Genomic DNA, 20,403 nt, shown 5'->3' with positions numbered 1-20,403 from the left:
TACATGACAACAACTGCTCTGCTCGGACCAAACCCATATATTGCCACATAAATGTCTGCCATTTAGTAACTGATTAAAACAGTTGTGCGAAGAACTGTTCGTGAATTCTGCTGCATTCAGGAACATACAGCTGCGAGATCAACCAGCAACGGATACAGGCAGACAGCTGTGTGTGAGGAAACCTAGAGCTGCAAGACAACTGTAGAGCTGACGATTTTCCCCTCCTTTTTCACTTGGAAAAAAATAAATAAATCTGGTTAATGTAGATCAGTTCTCAAAGGCTGTTTATAACAGATATAAAATGATGGGAGAGAGAGAAGTGAGTTCTCTCACACACATTAATTCTAATTGCTTTCCTTCTTTAGGGGTCAAAAGCAAGCCAGAGAAAATCAATGTCCATTTGTGTTGCTGAAGCTGAAATATATAGTTCATTATTCACAACTGTTAAAAAAGTCAATCAAAATATTTTGCCATGTACACTGACTAGAAAAATATCTTACATAATTTTGAATGCATATGTATTTAGAAAGAGCAAAGCACTTCATAAAAATAAATTCAGAATCAATTCTATAATTAAGAATCAATGCTTTATAGTAAGACAACTATATTATGTATGAATAGCAAACTTTGAAAAGATTTCCAAGAACTTAGTATTATACTTGTTGAAATGAGTGACATTTTCACACCAAATTCAATAAAAATAGCAAAGTAAAGAAAGAATTAGTGGGTAGGACTAGTATCACCAGTCAGATTCTGTCATCTCTACAGGATGATTTCAAATTCCCCTTAGTTTTTTTACAGAAAGGGGAAGAAAAACTAATGTCAGCAACAGCACTTCTATTCTTACTTCTTTCTGGATAGTTGTATTCTTTTAAATTCATTTAATACAACAGGTGGAGGGGGGAAAAGCATGTGTTTTGTTTTATTCAGCCTTTGCTCACAGTTAAATTTAAGTCTATTTAAATAATTTCACCAAAAGCAATATAAAATTTACTTAAAGAGTCATTTCTAATATCTTCAACAAGAAACCCAGTGTACTGTCCACTATTTGAAAAAAAACACATCGTTTGAGATGGAATGAAAAATATAATAAACCCAAACTTTTGAATAATCCAATGGATAAACTTTTCCTCCTCTGATAACATTATCTCAGAAGCTCCAAGCAACAAACACTTTACCTTTAAAACCACACCTTTGAACTAAAATCTCACCCGACTAGGGAAGGAACACCCAAATCTAATAGTAAGTAACAAATACTTCATAGGAAAAAAAAATAACTCAAACACTCTTGAGATGAGATCTAGATGATAACTATCTGCAGAATAATCAATGGAGCCAACCATCAGTTGCAGTCACAGCATCTCTGAAGCCGTGAGTTCTTTCACAGACTCAGTGTCAGTGCCAGTATTAAAGCAGTAAAACATCAGTGCCTTTAGCTCAACCACGTCTCACACACGAATTTCAGTGGCCTTTGAAAAGCACCCTGCCAGCACCAGTGTGGGACCTTCACTCTGCTCCAGGGCTTGTTCCACTTTGGGAACAACCACTTCCACCCTCAGGGCAAGACTCTGTTCAGCTCCTGGCACGGGGGACCTCCTGCTTTGCACACTGGAAAGTACAGCACAGCCTTCCACCAACCATCCATGCCTTATCGTTAAAGTCATTCTGAATACCTGAGTGGCACAGCAGTAGCATTTATCCATGTTTTGGCCTTACATGCAAAACCCCAACCCCACCTTTTAGAACAACGATACATATGTAGCCCAAATCTGTTACTCTCACATTAGTATCACACGGAAGAACTTCCAGGGTTTTGTCCATACAACCCAAAGTAAACTGGAGAACAAGTCATGAAATTAATCTCATCCCAAACACTCTTCTTGATTAGTTTCCCTCTACTCATTATTTTAATAAATTCAGAGAAGCAAGTCCCCAGAAAACAACCCAGCCCTCAGCTCCTGCACCACCAGACTCATCACACAACCGAGCATTCCACCTCTTTTGGCCATCTCGAGCTAATTACTGAAGATAAGGCTCAGAGTCCCCACTCAGAGGCAGTGACAGTCTCATCTGAAGTGCACAGTGGAAAAAAAAGCTTTGTTTCCACATCACATAGCTCTTCTTCTTCATAAGGAGTAGTCACATCACCTACTAAACCAATCTCTCAAGATGGATAATAATTTCTCCCTTGGATAATTAAATATATCTGTGAATGTCACTGGCTGTGTCTCCACTGCATTCCCTGCTGTTGACTACAGCTGTATCTTTGAGGTACGATCTGTTTTGGTTTGGGGCTTTTTAATGTGTTAAAAAAAAAGTATGTTTTCTCTCCTTCCTCTGATCTGCAACAGGAATGCAGAAAATTTAGGCTGGCCACAACAACAGTAAGTTGTAAGGCTTCCTAACTTTTCCAGTTATGGTAGGTAAAACTCAGGGCAAATACAGAAGGTCGGCTGTGTAGTCACGCTGAGCCAATGTCACAGCATACTGCCAGAGGTACACGTTGATGCAGCAGACTCAAATTGGGATTCAGCCCACCCACTCAGTCCTCTTCCTGGAAACCTGAACTGAAAGCACAGCAATGAGAAGGGCCAAGAAAGGCTAGACTAAATCCATTTGACATTTCTTATCATTCACTACAACTCCTTACCTTTTTAACGATGCACGCAAACGGACCTGGCGATGACTACTGGTAACAAATACTGACAGCATCACAGTTTTCCCAGTAGCTCAGGCACAAAAACCAATGCTAAATTACGAGCATGAAGAAATGGTACTTACCTAAACACTTCAGAGGGAGGAACTGAGAGCAGATCAGCTCGTGTTTGTTTGTCTCAATATTTGATTTATGATTAATAAATAGAAATGACACACTCAACTGGGGTGGGCAGACTCGAAAAACCAGGCTTAACTGTTGATATATATTTTTTTTTTGCTTACGGGTCTTTCTGTCAGTTCATGAAAGTTATGCCTGACAAGCCAAACAGCATGTCTGAGCAAACCTGAAAAAAATCAGGAAAGAAACCTTATCTCTGAGCTTGCCCTGAAATTTCTGAATCAAATAAACATCTTCTCTATTAAAGAAATTTTCATAGTCTTCAAATTACAATGCATGTTATACAGTGGAATACTGTACTTTGGAAAACTCCGATTCAAAAGATACAGGCAAACTGGGATACAGAACATTAAAGAGGATACTAGAACAGCTTTACAGTGAACGGTATGATGGCCACTCCTGAATTTTTAAAATTAAGAACTACACACATTTTAAACTGAAGTATAAATATGCAGAAAGGCTTTCTGACAAGTTCTGAGTAAAATATGAAGAAAATATGTGAAGATAAAGGGTTTTGATTAATATCTTAGATGTCATCATTTTTAATCACATCCTTAAAGACCTCAGGTCTTACCTCCCCTTTCTTTTCAAGTTTCTAACAGAAAAAGAACTGTTTCTTCTTTTCTGTCAGACCCTGTGAAAACTCAGTTCTTCGGCCATGTAACAGAGCAAAAACCTGTCTGTAAGTGAAAGTCTAGAGCACCATGTTCTTTAATTCAGTGACGGGGACCTTCATTAGATTATCTCATAGCTATGGGACAAGATACTGCAAAAGCCAAACGATACATCATTAAATTATGTTTTCTTCCTCTCCAGGCAAAGAGCGAGTACAGCATTAGATTAGTTTGAAGGACTAAAAAGAAAAGGAAGAAAAAGACTCTGTAACATGCATCAGAAGTGACAAAGCTGATATCATTTTTAAATGCCATTTATTTATATAATCAGGTATAAGCCGTTACTTATGATAATTGTGGAAACCTTGAACGTAACATATAGCCCAAATGAAATCCCGATCAGTGCACGCTTCAGTGTTTTATGATCTCCCTTACATATGCCTAGTGAAAGCCTGCCACTCTGCAACAGAGGAAGGAATTACTACAATAAAACCATAGGCAGACTTTGCTAAAAACTATACTTTTTTTTGATATGACACAGAAGCAGCTGAGTGGTTTAAGTAATGGACCAGTCTGAGTCCCACTGTTTAGCAACAGTTATTCTAATTGTCTTTCACAGTATCTTCAGAGAGTCAGAAACAGGAACTGCAGGAACGCTCCCTGTAAACTGCACTGAAACAAGTGATGCTCCCCTCAGTCAGCTTACGCACAGTGATCTCCATCCACCATTATGGGAAAGCCTTACTTTATTTTTCTGCTATGAAGTTGAGTTAGTTGCATGTTCATCATACTGACATCCCAACATCTTTTAACCTTATTATGTCAATATTAAATCTATGTAAAAAAGGGTATTTTGGTGCATAAAAAGATCTCTTGCTGCTGACAAATCAAAGTGTATTAACCTGAGACACTCTGAAATTGCCACGCACACCCACACACCCTTTCGCTAGAGCTCTCACTGATTAGAAAATGAAATATCCAAAACTCAGCAAACATTTCACACACAGTGACATTTCTGCAAGAGCATATGCTTCCAACATTGCAACTTATACTTTCATCACTATTAGCAAGTTATTTCCCAAAGTTATTTCCTACAAACATACCATGCTTGGTGCCCCTGCTGAAACTACCGCATCCACTGGAACCGACTGAGCTGCTAGCGAAATGTCTGAGCTTAGCTATAAATCTGTGCAAATGCTTTTATTCTGTGCTGCCTTCGTGTTTAGAACAGAACGTACATCAAGGTCACTCTAAAAGATTGTAGTTTTCAGGCGCATAGAGAAGACATCAAGGAAATCAATAAGAGCAAACTTAATTAAACACTGTCTGAAGTTCTGTCTTCTCCCAAACCTGCCCAGAATTCACATCTCTACCTCTGTGTTTCAGAGACAGGTGCTTCATGGATACAGGAAGGCACGCTGTTTAGCTTACACGCTATCAGTGCTGAAAGGCGAAGAGGAGAATTCATTCTTTGCAGTGTGACAGCTCTGCTCTGAGCTCTCCGAGTTTTTAGCAAGAGATTACAGCCCCATGGGCCTCCTCCTTTGAAGTGGAGCTCCTCGGAGAGCAGAATTAGTCCCCTGCAACCTGCGCTCCACATACTGAAATAAATTACAGTCAACTTTCTGTTGCATGGCAATGTCAAGTATAGCAATAAACATCCACAGGCTAAAAGTAAGCAAACAAACAAGGCTGGGCAAACCGTATCCTCACAGCAAGCGCATGTCAGAGAAAATCACCAGGTAGGGCACAAGAAAGTTAAAGGCATAAAAATCAAAACTCTGGGTTCACTGTCTTAATCCGTAAGTGGGTCTGAAAGGCTAACACGCACCCTGCCTCTCTCCTACAAGAAGCACTGGCGGAAAGCAGCGAAGAAGCTCCGACCATTTAGTTCCAGCTCAGCACAAAGGAGAAGGCATTTTACATTAACGCCTACCAGAAAGCACCATCTCCTACAGCTCCAGAACTGGGAAGCACTAGGGCACCGTCCTTCACCCCGCACCCCGGCTGCCACGCCGCAGCCCACGCCGGACTCCGGCGGAGTTGGAGCGGGGCTCCCCTGCAACCCCAGCCACGCACCCCCTGCATCTCAACGCCGGAAAACTGCGGCTGGCGAACCATGAGCCGGCGACCAACAACTGGCCCAAAAAAAAAAAAAAAAAAAAAAGTCACTCGAGACCACGGTAACGCAGCGAAAAGCCAGCAGGAAAGGAGCGCTTACTTGCCTACACACCCCCGCCGGGCGATCTCCTCTCAGCTGGTGCAACGCTGTGCCGCTCGTCCTCCCCGGACCGCTCCGCGCTGTTTCCAAAATATTTCCCCAGGGCGCCGGCACATCCCCGGGCTCAGCCGGAGCGCGCAGGGAGCCCGGCAGCCGCGTCCCCCAGCCCGCTGCCCATGGTGCCAGCCGCAGCCCCGGCAACTCGCTCCGCTTCCCGCCCGGCGCTACCTCGCGGGGGCGGGCCGCCGCCTAACACGGCATCGCACCCCAGCCCCACCGCCGCCGCCGCTGCCTGCTCAAACTCCGCCGCCGCGCCGAGCGGGAGCGAGGGGCTCCCCGCGCCCTTCCCGGAGACGGAGCGGGACCGCCGGGCGGGGAAGGTGTGGGGGGGCGGGGGGGGAGTGCGGGGAGGCAGCACCGCCCCCTCCGCGGCGGCGAGCGGCCAAGCGAAGCGAGGCGAGGGGAGGCGAGGCGAGGGGAGGGGAGGCGAGGCGGCGCGCCGCCGCCACCGCGGCCGCAGCCAGCCGCGGCGATGCTGGCCCCGCCCGGGACCCCCGCCCGTCCGCCCCTCCCCGGGGCGCTCCGTAACGCCACCCCGCTGCCGCGGCGCCGCGAGATCCGGTGACGCGCGGCCCTCCCCCAGGCCGGCCCCCGTGGCGGAGCTGGGGGAGGCTCAGCCGGGCCCACCGGGGAAGCGCGGCTGTCCCCCTGCACCGCTCCGGGCCCGTCCCGCCGCGGCGGCCGGCGAGCCGACCCCTCCGCGCTGCCCGCCCGGGCGCTGCTGGTGACAGTGGAGCTGCCGGGGGGCGGCGGTGTCCCCCCAGGCCGCGGGGGGGCCGGCTCGCCCGCAGCCCGCGGAGCCCTCCCCGGTCCAGGGGAGCCGCGGCTGCCGGCTCTGCCCCCCGTCCAGGCGGGAAAGTTGTCCGCGCCCCCGTCCACCTGAGTGATCCCCTTTTCGGCTCAGCTTCGCTGGCTGCTGTTTCTGCCGGCTGCGTGGCTGGGTCTGGACTGGCCGCTCGCCAGGGAGAACACGCATCGACCCCCACATTTGGAAGAAGTTTGGGGCCAGTTTTATCACTTTGCCCAAGCTGGCTTGGGAGCGGCAGCGGCCTTCCCACCCCGCCGTCCCCTAGCCCCTAACCCGGGCCGCGGCTCTGCGGCCCCTACCCTGCCTCGGACAAGGACGGGGCTCAAAGAGAGCCAGGGTGGGGGAAGGTGGTCGGCTGTGCCTCCCTAAAGCCCCTAGGTGGTCCTCGCCCCCGTCTTTCGCGCGCCCATGCCTCTCACAGGGAACTCCCCGTCGAGGGCATCGCCCTCCCCGTCGGGCACCGCTGAAATGATGCGGTAACAACGTCGCAGAGCAGCGAGGGGTACGCGCACACCCATATACATAATAGACGTGTACGTACATTATATATATATGTATGTACACACACCCCATAGGCAGAGGTCGGTGAGGGGCGGGGGAGCGGGATCGTCCCTCGGGACGGGGCCCTCCAGGCATGGACGCGCCTCCGCGCAGGCTGCGGGGAAGGAGGAGAATTTAACGCGGGAGGAAAAAGGAGGAAGAGAGTCCGGGGGGAGCCGCCTAGGGGTTTCCTCTCCACTTCCCCCCCCCCGCAACCCCACTCCCCCGCGCTGGCTGCGGGGAGGTGGGGGCGCGGCGGAGCCTCTGCTGCTGCGCTGTTTGGGGCAGGACCGGCACCTCTGGGCGCTCCTGGTAAAGCGAGTCGGGGGATGGGGAGCAGCCCGTGGCTTCACCCGCATCTTCGGGGCCGCATTTGAGCTCTTGGAAGTGTTTTTCTGTAGTCAGGCTGAGGATGTCAGGGAGGGCGGTCAAAATTGAAAGGCCACTAAAAGGAGATTCAGCTTTGCTTTTCTGTAGCTCCTCTGCCAGCCCTTTTCCTCACAACTCGTTTAGGCTTCTTGGAATTAAAAGTAATTTTCATACGCATCTTAGAGTTAAGGGATCTTCTTCCACTAAGCTGGTGCAAACAAAAATGTTTCTGCTCCTTATGAACTCCTTTTACAAATACTAACTTCAGTAATGTGCAGTGAGCCATTAAAGGGGAAAAGGATTTAAGAAGACGGCTCCATGCAAGCTAAATACAAAGATAATAGAGTTCCTCTGAAGACGATGGTTAAGTGTTGAGTTGATAAATGCATGAGAATATGCAGTGCTAGGTTTCATGCCTAATTGAACAGATTTGTACTTCAGTTCTCATCTAGAGATACAGATCCTTATTTTTCCCTGTTTCTTAATACTGATTGATGTTAACAGAGTTCTTGATAGCTACAAGCTGACCAAGTTATCTGCCGTGCTGTGGTTCTACTGAAAGATTGAATGGTTTCAACTGACAGTTCTCCTGACAAGGCTGAAAAAAAAATTATTACAATTATACATATATTAGGACTTGGATGATTAAAATACATGTCTGAGAACTGAATGAAATGAAATGTAATGAACCAAAAACTATTCAAAGTTTCACTAGAATTAAGGTGGAATTGTAACCCTCCTTGCTCACGCCCTGCTGAGAAAGTCAACACTCAGCCCTTGAGAGCAGAGTTTTTAAACAAAGTGGAAACAAATAATATTTTATGATATTTTAACTACCTTGACTTGCGCAAATTCCAACATCAACAACATCCTTTGTTTTTGGTATTGAAGCCACCTTCACATACTGCTCCCAAACCTGGGTATATATTAATTGGTACAGGACATCTTCCCCCACCTGTAGGAAAATCTGTCACCTTTCATGGAGACCGCTCTATTTTTTTCTTTATGTGACAATGAAGAGTGGAATAGTTTAAGCAAGCAAGAAAGTTTCATTCTCACGAGAGGAAGTTGTTATAATTTTCACTGCAGGATCTTTCAAAGTATTCCTACATTTATTCGAATACATATGTGTTAGCTACAAGTTTAATTAGCAGTAAGAAATACACTGAAGGTGAACTCTACCAAACCAGGCAAAAACAGTGTGAAATATTTTGAATCATTATCAAACTGATGCTACATGATTGTATGAAATAAGTGTGACTGCCAGTTTTACATACAATTAGAAGGTTAATTTTGTGTTGTATTTTTGCTTCAGGCAGCACAAACACAACGTAAGATTCTTTCATATAGAGAAATCAGATTTCAGGTAAACTTAGGATGCAGTCGAGAACATGAATCAACATTTAAAGTCAGAGTGGGTGAGGCAGAATTGTTTCTGTGTAGTATGGGCAATGCTAATTAAGAAATTTCACATAATAAGTTGGTGGCAGGTTGGCTTCTCTTGTAGGTTCTGCAGCTTCAGCAGACTGGCACCACACAAGTCACCAACAAGGACAGAGTGACAGAGAAGGAACAACATTAAAAATGGAAGAAATAGAGGCTAATCATGAAGATAAAATGGTGTTGTTTAAAAAAGATGGAGATGACAGGAAGAATGTCACCTGACAAAAAGGCAAGACGTCCTTTGTAAAACTGTATTGACTATCTATCTACAAGAGGGTATTTGTCTTCTTTTCCCTTAGCAAATTACTACAGCACACAATCTCTTTTTTTGTAGTTCACTTTGATTGTGGGCAGTGATTCTGACATTTGGCAGCCAAACACTGATGCGTACGTCTGTCACATAAAAGCATCACTGTGAAAGTGCTGGGAATTTGAAAGCTGAAAACTAAAGATTTGAAAAAGTGCATGGGGAAAGAAACTACCTGTAGTAGTGGACAGTTAAGATTAATATATAAGAAAAATGTTACAGATGCTTTGGGGAGCAGATGGGAGAGCCTATCACTGCAACAGTAGGTGTTCCATTCATGTAGCAGATCCTAGCATCTCTGGGAACACATTGTGGGTCTCCACTGTTACCTGTTCTTTCCTTGACAGAACCTTGCTCTTTATCAATTTGAAGCCATCAACAGTGTGAAACACACTTCAGTCTGCAAATGAAGGCAAGGTCTGCTTCTATTTTGAATATGAAAATCTATACTTGAAACCAAGCATGGTTGATGTTCATTTACAAGTATTCTTTTTTTTCAATGACAAAGTGCCTTTAAAAGACATCTAGCTGTGTTTTGAATTCTTACAAAGTATCAGGTCTCATTTATTCACATAAAAATGCTCAATAAGAAGACATTATCAGTGTGTAAAAAGATCTTTCTAAGCAGAATATCAAATAAATTGAAGTGAAACATATAGCACTGATGGGTTTTTCATTGACTCTGTGAGAAAGGAATTAATCTGTTTTCAATATCCAGTTTTGGAAAAGAGAGCAATCAGAATAGTAAATGAAATTCCCTCAAAGACAACTGTCACATGCTTTATAATAAGTAGGTCACAAGGTCGTCTGTAAGCACTTTGGTACTCCCTATATTGAGTTACGAATGCAGAGCACATTCCTAATTTCTTTTTTTGTGTGTTGCTTTTAATTCCCATTCACAGACTGGTTATCATCCACACAACTGAGTCCAGAAAAATCTATGAACATATTCCCTCTTGTTTTCCCACAACTAGTCTAAACTAAACTTCAAGAAAATTTGCCAGTATCTGGCCCACTTATATAAAATAATGTGTCATTTGTCGCCATGGGTTGTAATCTTAAAATCTGACTGGGGAAATGATGGAGACCAAAATAGCCTTTTACAGTCTGTGGGTGGCCAAAAAAGCTGCAGCTACATTCCATGATATTGCGTGCTGCCGTGATTTTTTTCTCTAGAGCTCCTGTCAATCCATTTAAAACTCACACTCACATAGACCCAAAGAGACACATGGGGGTTTGTTCAATCTGGAACCGAATATGCTTATACATTAAAATCTCTCTTTTCACATGTAAACAGGATATTAGCAGTTCTGTAAATTCTATATGAATTTTACTTTGAAATTCTGAGCTTTTCAAATAATCTCAAAGCTTGGAGAATTTAAACCCATATCCATTGAAACCAAACAGCAGAGAACCTCAAAGAAGCCAAACTGTGAAGTTCACAGTCTGAAATTCATTCCTTAATCCCAAATTTTGCATGCAGCCTGTACATCATGTTCAGTACTGTTATTATTTATGCCAGTCTATAGTTGGCTTGCATCTCATTAATGGGTATTTTAAACCTATAAGAGAATTTGGATACAATTATAACAAAGGATTTTAACTAGTTTCAGGGAAATTATCTGTCTTATCTGGCTTAGTAATTAATTTATTAAAATCAATTATCGCAAATTAGAAAGGGCAAGTAACAAACCATAGGCTATAAATAGTAGGATCTAAGAAAATTATCAATTACTTTTTTTTTGTATTATCCTCAATAAAAACTTATCTTTACATTATCACAATTACCCTATTTCTTCACCAGAAGAAGATAAAATTACCCTCTGTGCATTTAAAAAATCAATTTTACACATTGCAAAGTTCAAAACTGTTTTTTTCCCCTTGGAAGCCAAATAACTGATAAAAGACAAGAATCGTTTAAAAATAACTGACTTACACTCTATAGCATTTACAAATCTCCATTAGAAAACTAAAAAGATCAAAGATTACTAAGGATGTAAAATAATATATTTTTGTTAACTTCACAATTTTTGAAGTGGTAGTTAAAAGATGAGACAGTTGAATTCAAATATGGCATGTAATCTCCAAATAATTCAATTGATTAAAGCATTTTGAAATATATGTAGATACAGTCATAGTTTATAAAATGATTGCTATATTCCTGGCATTAGAGATCATTAGCATATACTTGAGAAAATTTTTGTGGATGGAATAAAAGTCACAGTTTTGCCCCAAAGTTGAAAGCACTCTGCAAAGAGGTATTAAGGCTTAGGTACATAATTGCACCCATTACAGATAATCCCTGACAGATGGGTAGGAGGACATGGTCTGCCCAGCATCTTCGACCTGGCCCAAGTATCTGCCTGTGGGAGGATGAAGAGAGCGATGGCTATTTAATCAGCAAATGCTTTCAGACGGCTCAATATTTTCTTCATGCTCATAGCTCCCAATCAGGGAAAGGGGATAAAAAGAAGCTGCTTCTGTGGCTGCCAAAGAAATGGGGAGGTGGTTCTGCCTATGGATGAATGAGGCAAGTCTTCCTGCCTGGGGCCACCACGGCATCTGTCCGAATCTTCAATAGAAAGGGCAGCTGCTTTAGCTCAGATTTCCCTCCTCAGGTCCACAAGAGCAATGTGGTGCACTGTGCATGAATTCAGTGTTTGCTGTAAATGTAAAGAATGGCTGCTTCTCTTGATAGGTGCATGTCAGCTGAATATTGCATGCTGGTGCTCAGTGCACATGGAAGAGAAGGAACCTGGCCTAGTTTGACTGTCCTGTAAAATCTAAGTAGTTTTATGCCACGATGCATGTGGCTTGTATGCATGACCTACATCTAACCCTAGGAGAAACCATCCAGGCTGTGGGAGCTGCAAGATTTGCTGATGTTCCTTGAAGAAACTGACCCCAGCTCAGAACAGTGTGACCCGCTGCATTTCTGCATTAATGAGTCAAATTCTCCACATCCTTAGCTACTGAATAATCAGCATTGCTCTTCCATCATGTACACAGTCTTGAAGTTTTAGGGTTGTTTTTTCCCCCTGTCTCCTAGCCATGGATTAACAGCTCACAACTGTGAAATAGTTCCCAACACCACTATATGCTTCTCCCAACACACTTCGGTGTCATTTGCTGAACACGAACATGGTTCTTAACTCACACCACTTCCAACAGTGCAGTTCCTCAGAGCTCTGTGACTCTGGTCTTTGCTCAGCCTCCACCTAGTGCTGCTCAGCCCTTTCTTCTCATGCTGGCCAGTCCCTGCCTTTTGGCCATCTTGGTTAGCTGTCTGTCAGAAAACACATTGGTTACCAGCTGGGCGTTTTTCCATGGCTTGGCCAGGGACCAAAATGGAGATGAAGTAAAATAGCAGAAACGCAATTAAAAGCAGTTTTTGGTGGAGGTTTTTTTGCCTGTTTTTTTTTTAAACAGCCTACTTTTAGTCACAACAAACATGGTGTTATCGACTAAGCTAGTCTTCCAGTGATGTCCCACAAAACCTAATGTTGTCTGCTACTTCTCTGCTTCAGTTTGATACAGATGACATAGCTAGCACAACTTCATACGGTTCCTTTTACCCATACTTTGGAAGAAGCATATGTGGGGGCTCCTCTGCCTCAATGTGCTGCTCCAGAACAGCTTTTCTGAGCAGGTTGCTACTGAGGGTTCTGTGGGACATGGACCTTCCTGGCTGGTGTCAGGGATGGTGCGAGGGTCAATGGCTCCCTGGGGACTGGGCTGCTAGAGTGACAAAGTCAGATCCAAGGTCAAGTTGGGAAGACAACTCACAGACCAGGGTGCAATTCAGCAAGGTTCATGGCTGGGCAGAGGCATGGTTATGAGAGAACTGCAGGTAGGCAATCCTGTCATGTGTCCCACAGCAGGGACTGAAGGCCCCAGGTGGAGCTGAAATGCGGTCCTGGTCCCATGGGCAGGGATGGGAGTCCAGGGGAGGCTGGGTGGGGACAGTAAGGACTGGAAGTGCCCTCAAGGCCGTAGCAGTTGATACAAATCAAAAATATATTTCACCTGTAACTGCGGTGAAGCAGATCCTGCCACTTTTCTGAAGTAAACCTAGTCCAGGACATTCCTACTGCGAAGATTTTCTGTGCTGCCTATGTGTGTACCAAATTATAACTCATTACAAAAACATGAAGGTACCACACTGAAGCTCCAGCTCTGATACAGCATTTCCCAAGAGCTGTTGATTCCAGGGCAAACCAAGTCCTCATGCAACTCCAGCACTGTTTTGCTCACAGTTAAAAAAAAAAACCAAAACAAAAACCCTTACACAGCATCTCATTCAGAGATCATGAAATGGGTATTTTTGGTTAGTATAAAAAACACTCACACAAAATGTTTCTCATTTTTATACAAGGAAAAACATTTTGACATGGTACCTATGAAGTGTTCCTTCTGATATGCAATCGGCAGCAATGAAACCTGGGGAATGAGTTTGGACTATCCACCTCTACTTGTCGTTCACAGTAATAATCTATATTCCAAGTATTATCTTTCTGTAAATATTACATATTTCTGAAATATTTTTCTCACAGAAGTAAAATGAAGGATGGAATAAACCTGGTGGGGTTTTTTTTTCAAGTTATAGATGAGATCTGCTAAAACTAGGAGTGATATCTGCATCATCTCAGTCCCAGACCAACGCTCTGATCTTGTTGCCTGCGTTATCCTGCCCCCTCCCTCGAGGGAACTCCACTGACCCAGGCATCTCTGAGAAAGCTTTAGCCACACGTACAAACAGGGAAGAAACAAAATGAATGTCCTATATATAAAATTAGCCAATGATTTTAGCAATTCCTTAGTATTTTTTTTTCTGTGGTGGAAAAATAACAGTGAGAAAAGTGTTGCAGAGTTGTAGCCTTAAAATCTTGATACTGCATTTAGTATTCAATTTTCTCTAGAAACAGTATGTATCATCCTATTTTCTGCCACAGGTGACTCAAAAGTTGAATTCAGATGATCAGCTTCCCTCTGAATTTCAATTGCCTGACTTTTGCAAATTTTCCCAGTTTGTGCTCACTAGATATTCATTAGCTTATAAAGACACTTTTCTTTCTTTTGTTTGAAATATTTGTGCAAAAAGAACTAATGTATTCTCTTCTCTACATATTTACTTATTTTAGTAGACTTTGTGTTATCAAAATGAAAGTTTGACTGAGGAAAAACTTAAGTACTATTTAAATACACTAAATTAAATTATTTATTACTTTCAGAAGAGTAAATTGACTCTTAAGTGTATTCTTATTCTATTTGTCCCTTAGTAATACCTCTCAAAAATGATCTGATATTATCTGCAGATGCAATTAAAATAGCCATAATTTAATATATACTCAAATATTAATTGCAGCTTGTTCATGATGAAAACAAACCACTTGTCAGTATGCAAGCATTGGACACTGTAGTTTTTATAGGTTAATTAGCCTTCAACAGGGGCCTCAGCTTTAAAAAAAAAAGTAAAGAGAAAGTAGACATGCATGTCAAAGCAATCTTATTTTTCACTGCAGATGTTACTGGGAGACTAATATAAATGGGCCACAGATCTATCACAAAGTTATGAAATCCTTACCAAAACCCATCACAGGTAGGGTTGCACGGCTGTGAAATGAATATAAATTCCTGGGTTTTTTCCCAAGTGACACAAACCAGTGAGTTAGATTTTATGACAATAAGATTATGAAAGCTTAAAAAAAATAACTCTGTATTTTGCTTAATTTTTAAAAGAAAATATTGAGTTAACGTCTGGGGTTGAGTTAACATTTGTTTTCCATTTTTTATAATAGCTCTTAAAAGGAACAAACATGAAATCCCAGAATTTACATAAAGCTTGATAAAAAGGTAGCAGTTTTAAATATATGCAATATATGCATTTTAGAAATTAACTTATTGTGAAATATATCAGTTAGACCAGAAATGTGGAGAAAGTTCATTTTTATGTAGTAGGAAATGCTGTGTTGTTAATAAAATATATCAAAATTTTCCAGAAAGAGAAAAAATTCAGAAAAGGTCCTTTCACATCAGTCAAAACTTTTATAATGTTTTCTTCTTTTATTCAGTATAGTGACATGGGAAGTAATTCCAAGCAAACAAACAAAAAAAGATGTATTTTCTCTTCTGATAGTATCAGTTTATTTTGATGCTTACTTCAAAACAGAATTCTGTCAAGCTGACTTGTTGCTGCTGTGGCTCCCCACCAAAATGCCTTTGATATTGATAAGTTGGCTTTTCTACAATGGAAGCATTCTGCCAAAAAAAAAAAAGAAATGCACAAAAAAAACCCCAAAAAACCAAACAAAAAAAATCAGACTAATTCTATTTATAACAGAAAGTCTGTGTACCAATCTGTGTACCAGATATGCAAATTGTTTTGACTGATTGACATCTGAATCCAAGCTGGTATTGATGAGCGCTGATATACATCAGAGCTTCTCTGTGCCCTTGTATCAAAATGAAGGCTGGAACAATCACTTGCAGCAGCTCCCATACAGAAGTTGATGTACAGCTGCCAATAGATAAATCATTTATTTTCAACACCTGTGCTGGCTACTTCCTAGAGGTTTTATATTAGCATGCTGGCTCCCTCTCTGCAGAGAGAAAAGACAATTAACCTGAAGCCATTTCCTGGACAAAGAGACACATTCTGACAAACTGAAATACTGAGGAAAAAAAAAAATGTCAAAGCTGAAATGTGGCAATTCTCGTTATAAGGCTTCTTTCTGATAAAAAGAGAGGGGTTTAAGGAACTGCCACATACATAACGTATTCTTTGTATTCTTCCTGGTACATCAGGCAAGAGGCTCTGTCTGGCTTTTATGGTTCTCTTGTCTAAATTACGGTTTTTGCTTGTGGCTTCCTCTGGTCACAAAATGGTTTAATGCTCCCGGATCACAGAGAAGAATCACTTAGGAGATGTTCCACAGTCTCCTGTGATTAAGTACTCTATTAAAACTACAACCCAGACATGAAGATCCTGTGGAGAGACTCTGAAGACTGACATTTGGAGTTGGAAAGGATCTTAGAAAACCGCTTACATCTGTCTGGCAAACTCAGATTTATTCCCATCAACCCTCCTGAACTTGATATTCTAGTCTGGGCGATAATCCAAGATCTTTCGTGAAACTGAGTTCCCCCAGGCCTCCTTAATATCGCTAGCTCTTAGATAATGGGGCTTAAAGTCCCAAGACACCCTGAGATCTTTCAACCCTGAGCTGTTCCCATACTGCAGGCTTCACTTAGCTGTATGCTGCTCAAATAGCAACAGCTCAGATGCTGTCTTCAGTCTGATTTATTTTGATATCGCAGTCAGTGAATTTCTCCTGTCCACTGTTGCTCATTCAGAGTGTGAAAACGTGAGCGTTTATTTACACATTCTACCCAGCTGTATCTGAGACTCCAAGAAGGAAAGAGCAATAGTACAATAGAGAACTCTTCACAGAACTGGGAATAATAATGGTAATATTTTTTAATGGCAGATGGTGAGAGTCATGGGGAGTTGTGTGCATGCATGCATATACACAGTACGAGTTCCTGAAAATCAGCAATCAGGGCTCTAATGTTCTGAATACAGCAAAATATTGCAGTTGTAAGAGAACCCTGAAGTACTGAATCCTAATTTTTGTGTGTGTTATTCTTCCTAGGTATCTTTAATTCACAAGTAAATAATATATAAAAATAGTATTTAAAAAAATGTAGCCAACACAAAGAACATCAGAGATCTGAAGAAAAGATTTTGTGTTTTAACAATCACAGCACTAGCATCAATTTATTTTAAATCTATTTTAAATCTATGCACAAATATCTTTCAAAAAAGTTGAAATGCCACATAGAACAAATCAAGTTGGAAATGTTGAGAATATGTGGAGTTGTCTTAAAAAAAAAAAAGTAAAAACAAAAGATATTAGACTTAGGGGCTCTTACGGGCACATTCTTTACATAAGATGGCAATCCTGCCCACAGGCTCCAGTAGGCGGTTCCCAGCATCTGTGAGTAATTCATGTTGCATGACCTTGGGATTGAGACTTCTCTAATTTCAGAATTAGCAAAATAAACAACAAAAAAAAACCCAAAATACTCATTCTTTTTAAACTTCCAGTTTTAAGTTTCTGAAGTGCTTAGACCATATTTGTATTTATAAAACAGTTTTTGAAAACAATATTTTCATCATGTGCGATACTAATATAGTCCATATAGTTGTGTCTTAGATGAGAAGTAATTCTTTCAGATTATAAATGGGACATTCATTTTGGATTATCACGCAACATTATTACTATGTAGTTCATAAATCAATCCCACCAAGTCCGTGAAAGAGAAAATATTGAAACCTCCAAAAAATCACAATTGGTACTGTTCCTCAGTGACATGCAAGTCTTTTTATCAAAAATTTTACAGAAAATTCATTTAGGTTTATTAAAGAGTTCCCTATAGTAAAAACAGTACTAAAAGAAACTATACTCTGTGTGGTTTTAGTGTAGGAGCACTTATGACTAAGCAAAGAAAGGAAACTGTTCCATTACTATGTGTGGAGTACAATGCAGAAATTTCTACATCGATGTTTTTTTCACATGCTAAAAACTAAGAGGAAAGACCGTATTTGTTTCTATGATTTTGATTCAAAGACTACTAGGGTCAACAGAAATTATTTTCTGCTTATATATAATTGCCTTGTGGTCTGAATGAGGGAAGTATTAAAACACCTATCTATTTAGTCTGGGGATGAAAAATGGGGTCCCATGTTATAAGGAAGAGGGGATTAACGTGAAACCTTCACCTCTCATACAATTTCTCTGATTCCCAAGCAACAGACTTCTTCCTGTTTCAAAAAGATCACATTTTGTAGTCAACATGAATGTTTCAAAAGAATTTCAATTAGCAAAAATGTCCACTTGTTCTGAAGTGGAATGAAAACAAATCCCCAAATCTCAGAAGCTGCTATGAAACAGAACTCTTGTCAGCTCTGCTATTACCCACAGAGGGCTTTGGATCAGACCCATTATCCCTTTAATCTCTTTATGCCTCTCCTATAAGCAGAGGACAAAAATGAAAATGGAAAGCCCTGTGCATTAGTGACCTAGATCAGACTATGGAGTTAGTAGCTAGAACAGTAAAATAACACTACTCAGGTTCTCCTTCTACCAACAAGCTGTGCTGTACTCTGTCCTGTCAACAGATAATGGGAAAAGAGAACACAAAGGGAAAACAAGTAGGGAAAACAATGCAAATATCTATTGTCTTCTAGAAAAGTATGTTTTATGAATGTCTTTATTTAGTGGCAAACCATGAAAAGCTGGAAGCACCACTGCTATCTTCCAGCTCCAAACATTGTTTCCTAAAAAGCTACTGAAAACAACGTAAAGCAAAGCAAAAGTCTAGCCCACTCTGCTTTGGAACAGCTTGTGAAAGGCAGGAGTACCCTTTGTCTTTTAAAATGAGACAGAGCTGGCTGTCTTCCAGACAGGTTGGTAGCCATTAGAACCATTTTTGTAATTTACTAGCCTAGCTCTTTGACTTCTATGTGGGAATGACTAACAGATGTCTAGCATTTTGTAACACTTGTGATTCTTAAGGATCTGAAAACCATTTGTATGTCTTAGCTATATACACATACATACATACACACGAGTCACCCATGGTGATGAATGTGATTATCACACTACCTGTTAATTTTTGGTACATAATGTAATTACCGTAGCAATTCCTTAAACTTAGAAGATGAGGTACTCCCCAGTCACACACTGGAAAGTATAGTAAGTACTGATTTCTTGTTAATGATGATTATTGTGCATTTATTCATTCGATATTAATTCTCTGGAAATGTTAAGGCCAGGTTGGATGGGGCTTTGAGCAACCTGGTCTAGTAAAAGGTGTCCCTGCCCAGAGCAGGTGAGTGGAACTAGATTATATTTAAGGTCTCTTCCAACCCAAACCATTCTATGATTCAGTGATTCTATGATACTTTACAGGAACAGAGAAAGGAATGTAAATGGCTATAGCAGGAAACTGGAAAATTGCTACTAACATTGTGATAATGACAGAGTCACAACTACCTTGTTATTCAATTTCAAAACCTGTAAGACAGTGATAGTGTCAATGTTCATCCTTAGATAAAGGAATTATGTGTGCAGAACACTCTAGAATTATACTTTCATGTTCTGTTTAATGCATACTCTAAATGTTCTCACTTCTCAATCTACTTGTTTCGAAATATTAACAAAATTAAAGTTGTCGCACTGTTTTGCCTAAAAGAGTAATTTGAATTCAGTTGTCATCAGTGATATCTGTTGTCCAACAAATGAGAAAATAGCCAGTATGCTACAAGTCTTTTTAGAAAGAATTTGAATACGATTGAAGCCTCTTTGTAGATAAGAATTTTGCATTTTGAAACGTACAAAGAGACAACGAAACAAATAATCAGTATCTGTAGATGCAATAGGAGTAATAAATAAATAATATCACCAGGAGAAAAATGTGCTTTTTTTGATTATGCATTTTGCCCACAGCTTTAAGCAATATGTGTGCTATTAGAAAGCATTCTTTTTTTTTCTATTGAGTAATATTTATCTCTATCATTATAAAAGCCAGTCAAGGTGCACACGCACATACATACATGCTCAGATAGCCATACGCACAAGTGCAGCTCTACACATAATGTTCATGCACATAGGTGCAAAAAATACATTAATTACATATTAACCTTACACATGTATAAAATCTTTTTGGTCCTTGAAAAAAAATATTCCATGTACCATTATTCTTAGAAGATGTCTGTATTGTCCTGTAGGTTACACTGACAAAGGTGAGATGAACCAAACCCCTTGACTCTTGCTTTTACTACCTTCTGTTTTAACCTTGTAAAATGGATGTTGCATTTACAAGGTTTTACTGTTTCTATTTCTTTAAAGAAAGAAAAATTTCTCTGCAGTACCGCTGTCAGAGTGCTGCAGCAAGTGCACTTAGGCTATGTCTAGACAGCACAGCATATGAGCATCCTGGCATGCCTGGGGTCCCAGTGCTCCGACACCCTGATCATAGATGCGTGATGCTGCTCCCCCTGGCCTGATCACCCGCTTTCTTACCCAGGGAGATGAGGAGGTCGGGGAGGGAGAGAAGGAGAATAAGATGATGGTGCACTCCTGGGTCTGGTTCTGATGTTCTCTGGGGTCTTGCAGTGCAAATACAGTCTTGGAGAATCTC

General features: G+C 41.3%; 1 protein-coding gene across 1 annotated transcript in view; it reads right to left on the bottom strand.

Moving 5' to 3' along the window:
• SNTG1 (syntrophin gamma 1) overlaps window positions 1-5,994 on the bottom strand; it is a 355,089-nt gene extending 349,095 nt beyond the window's left edge. Inside the window, exon 1 of the mRNA XM_086742308.1 lies at window positions 5,672-5,994. The gene's annotated coding sequence lies outside the window, so the exon portion shown is untranslated. The remainder of the gene's footprint in view (window positions 1-5,671) is intronic.
• Between the last annotated feature and the right edge of the window lie 14,409 nt (window positions 5,995-20,403).

The sequence above is a fragment of the Chlamydotis macqueenii genome, chromosome 2 (genome assembly GCF_036417535.1).
Source record: "Chlamydotis macqueenii isolate bChlMac1 chromosome 2, bChlMac1.mat, whole genome shotgun sequence".
Lineage (NCBI taxonomy): Eukaryota > Metazoa > Chordata > Aves > Otidiformes > Otididae > Chlamydotis > Chlamydotis macqueenii.
This window is presented reverse-complemented; position numbering and strand designations above follow the sequence as displayed.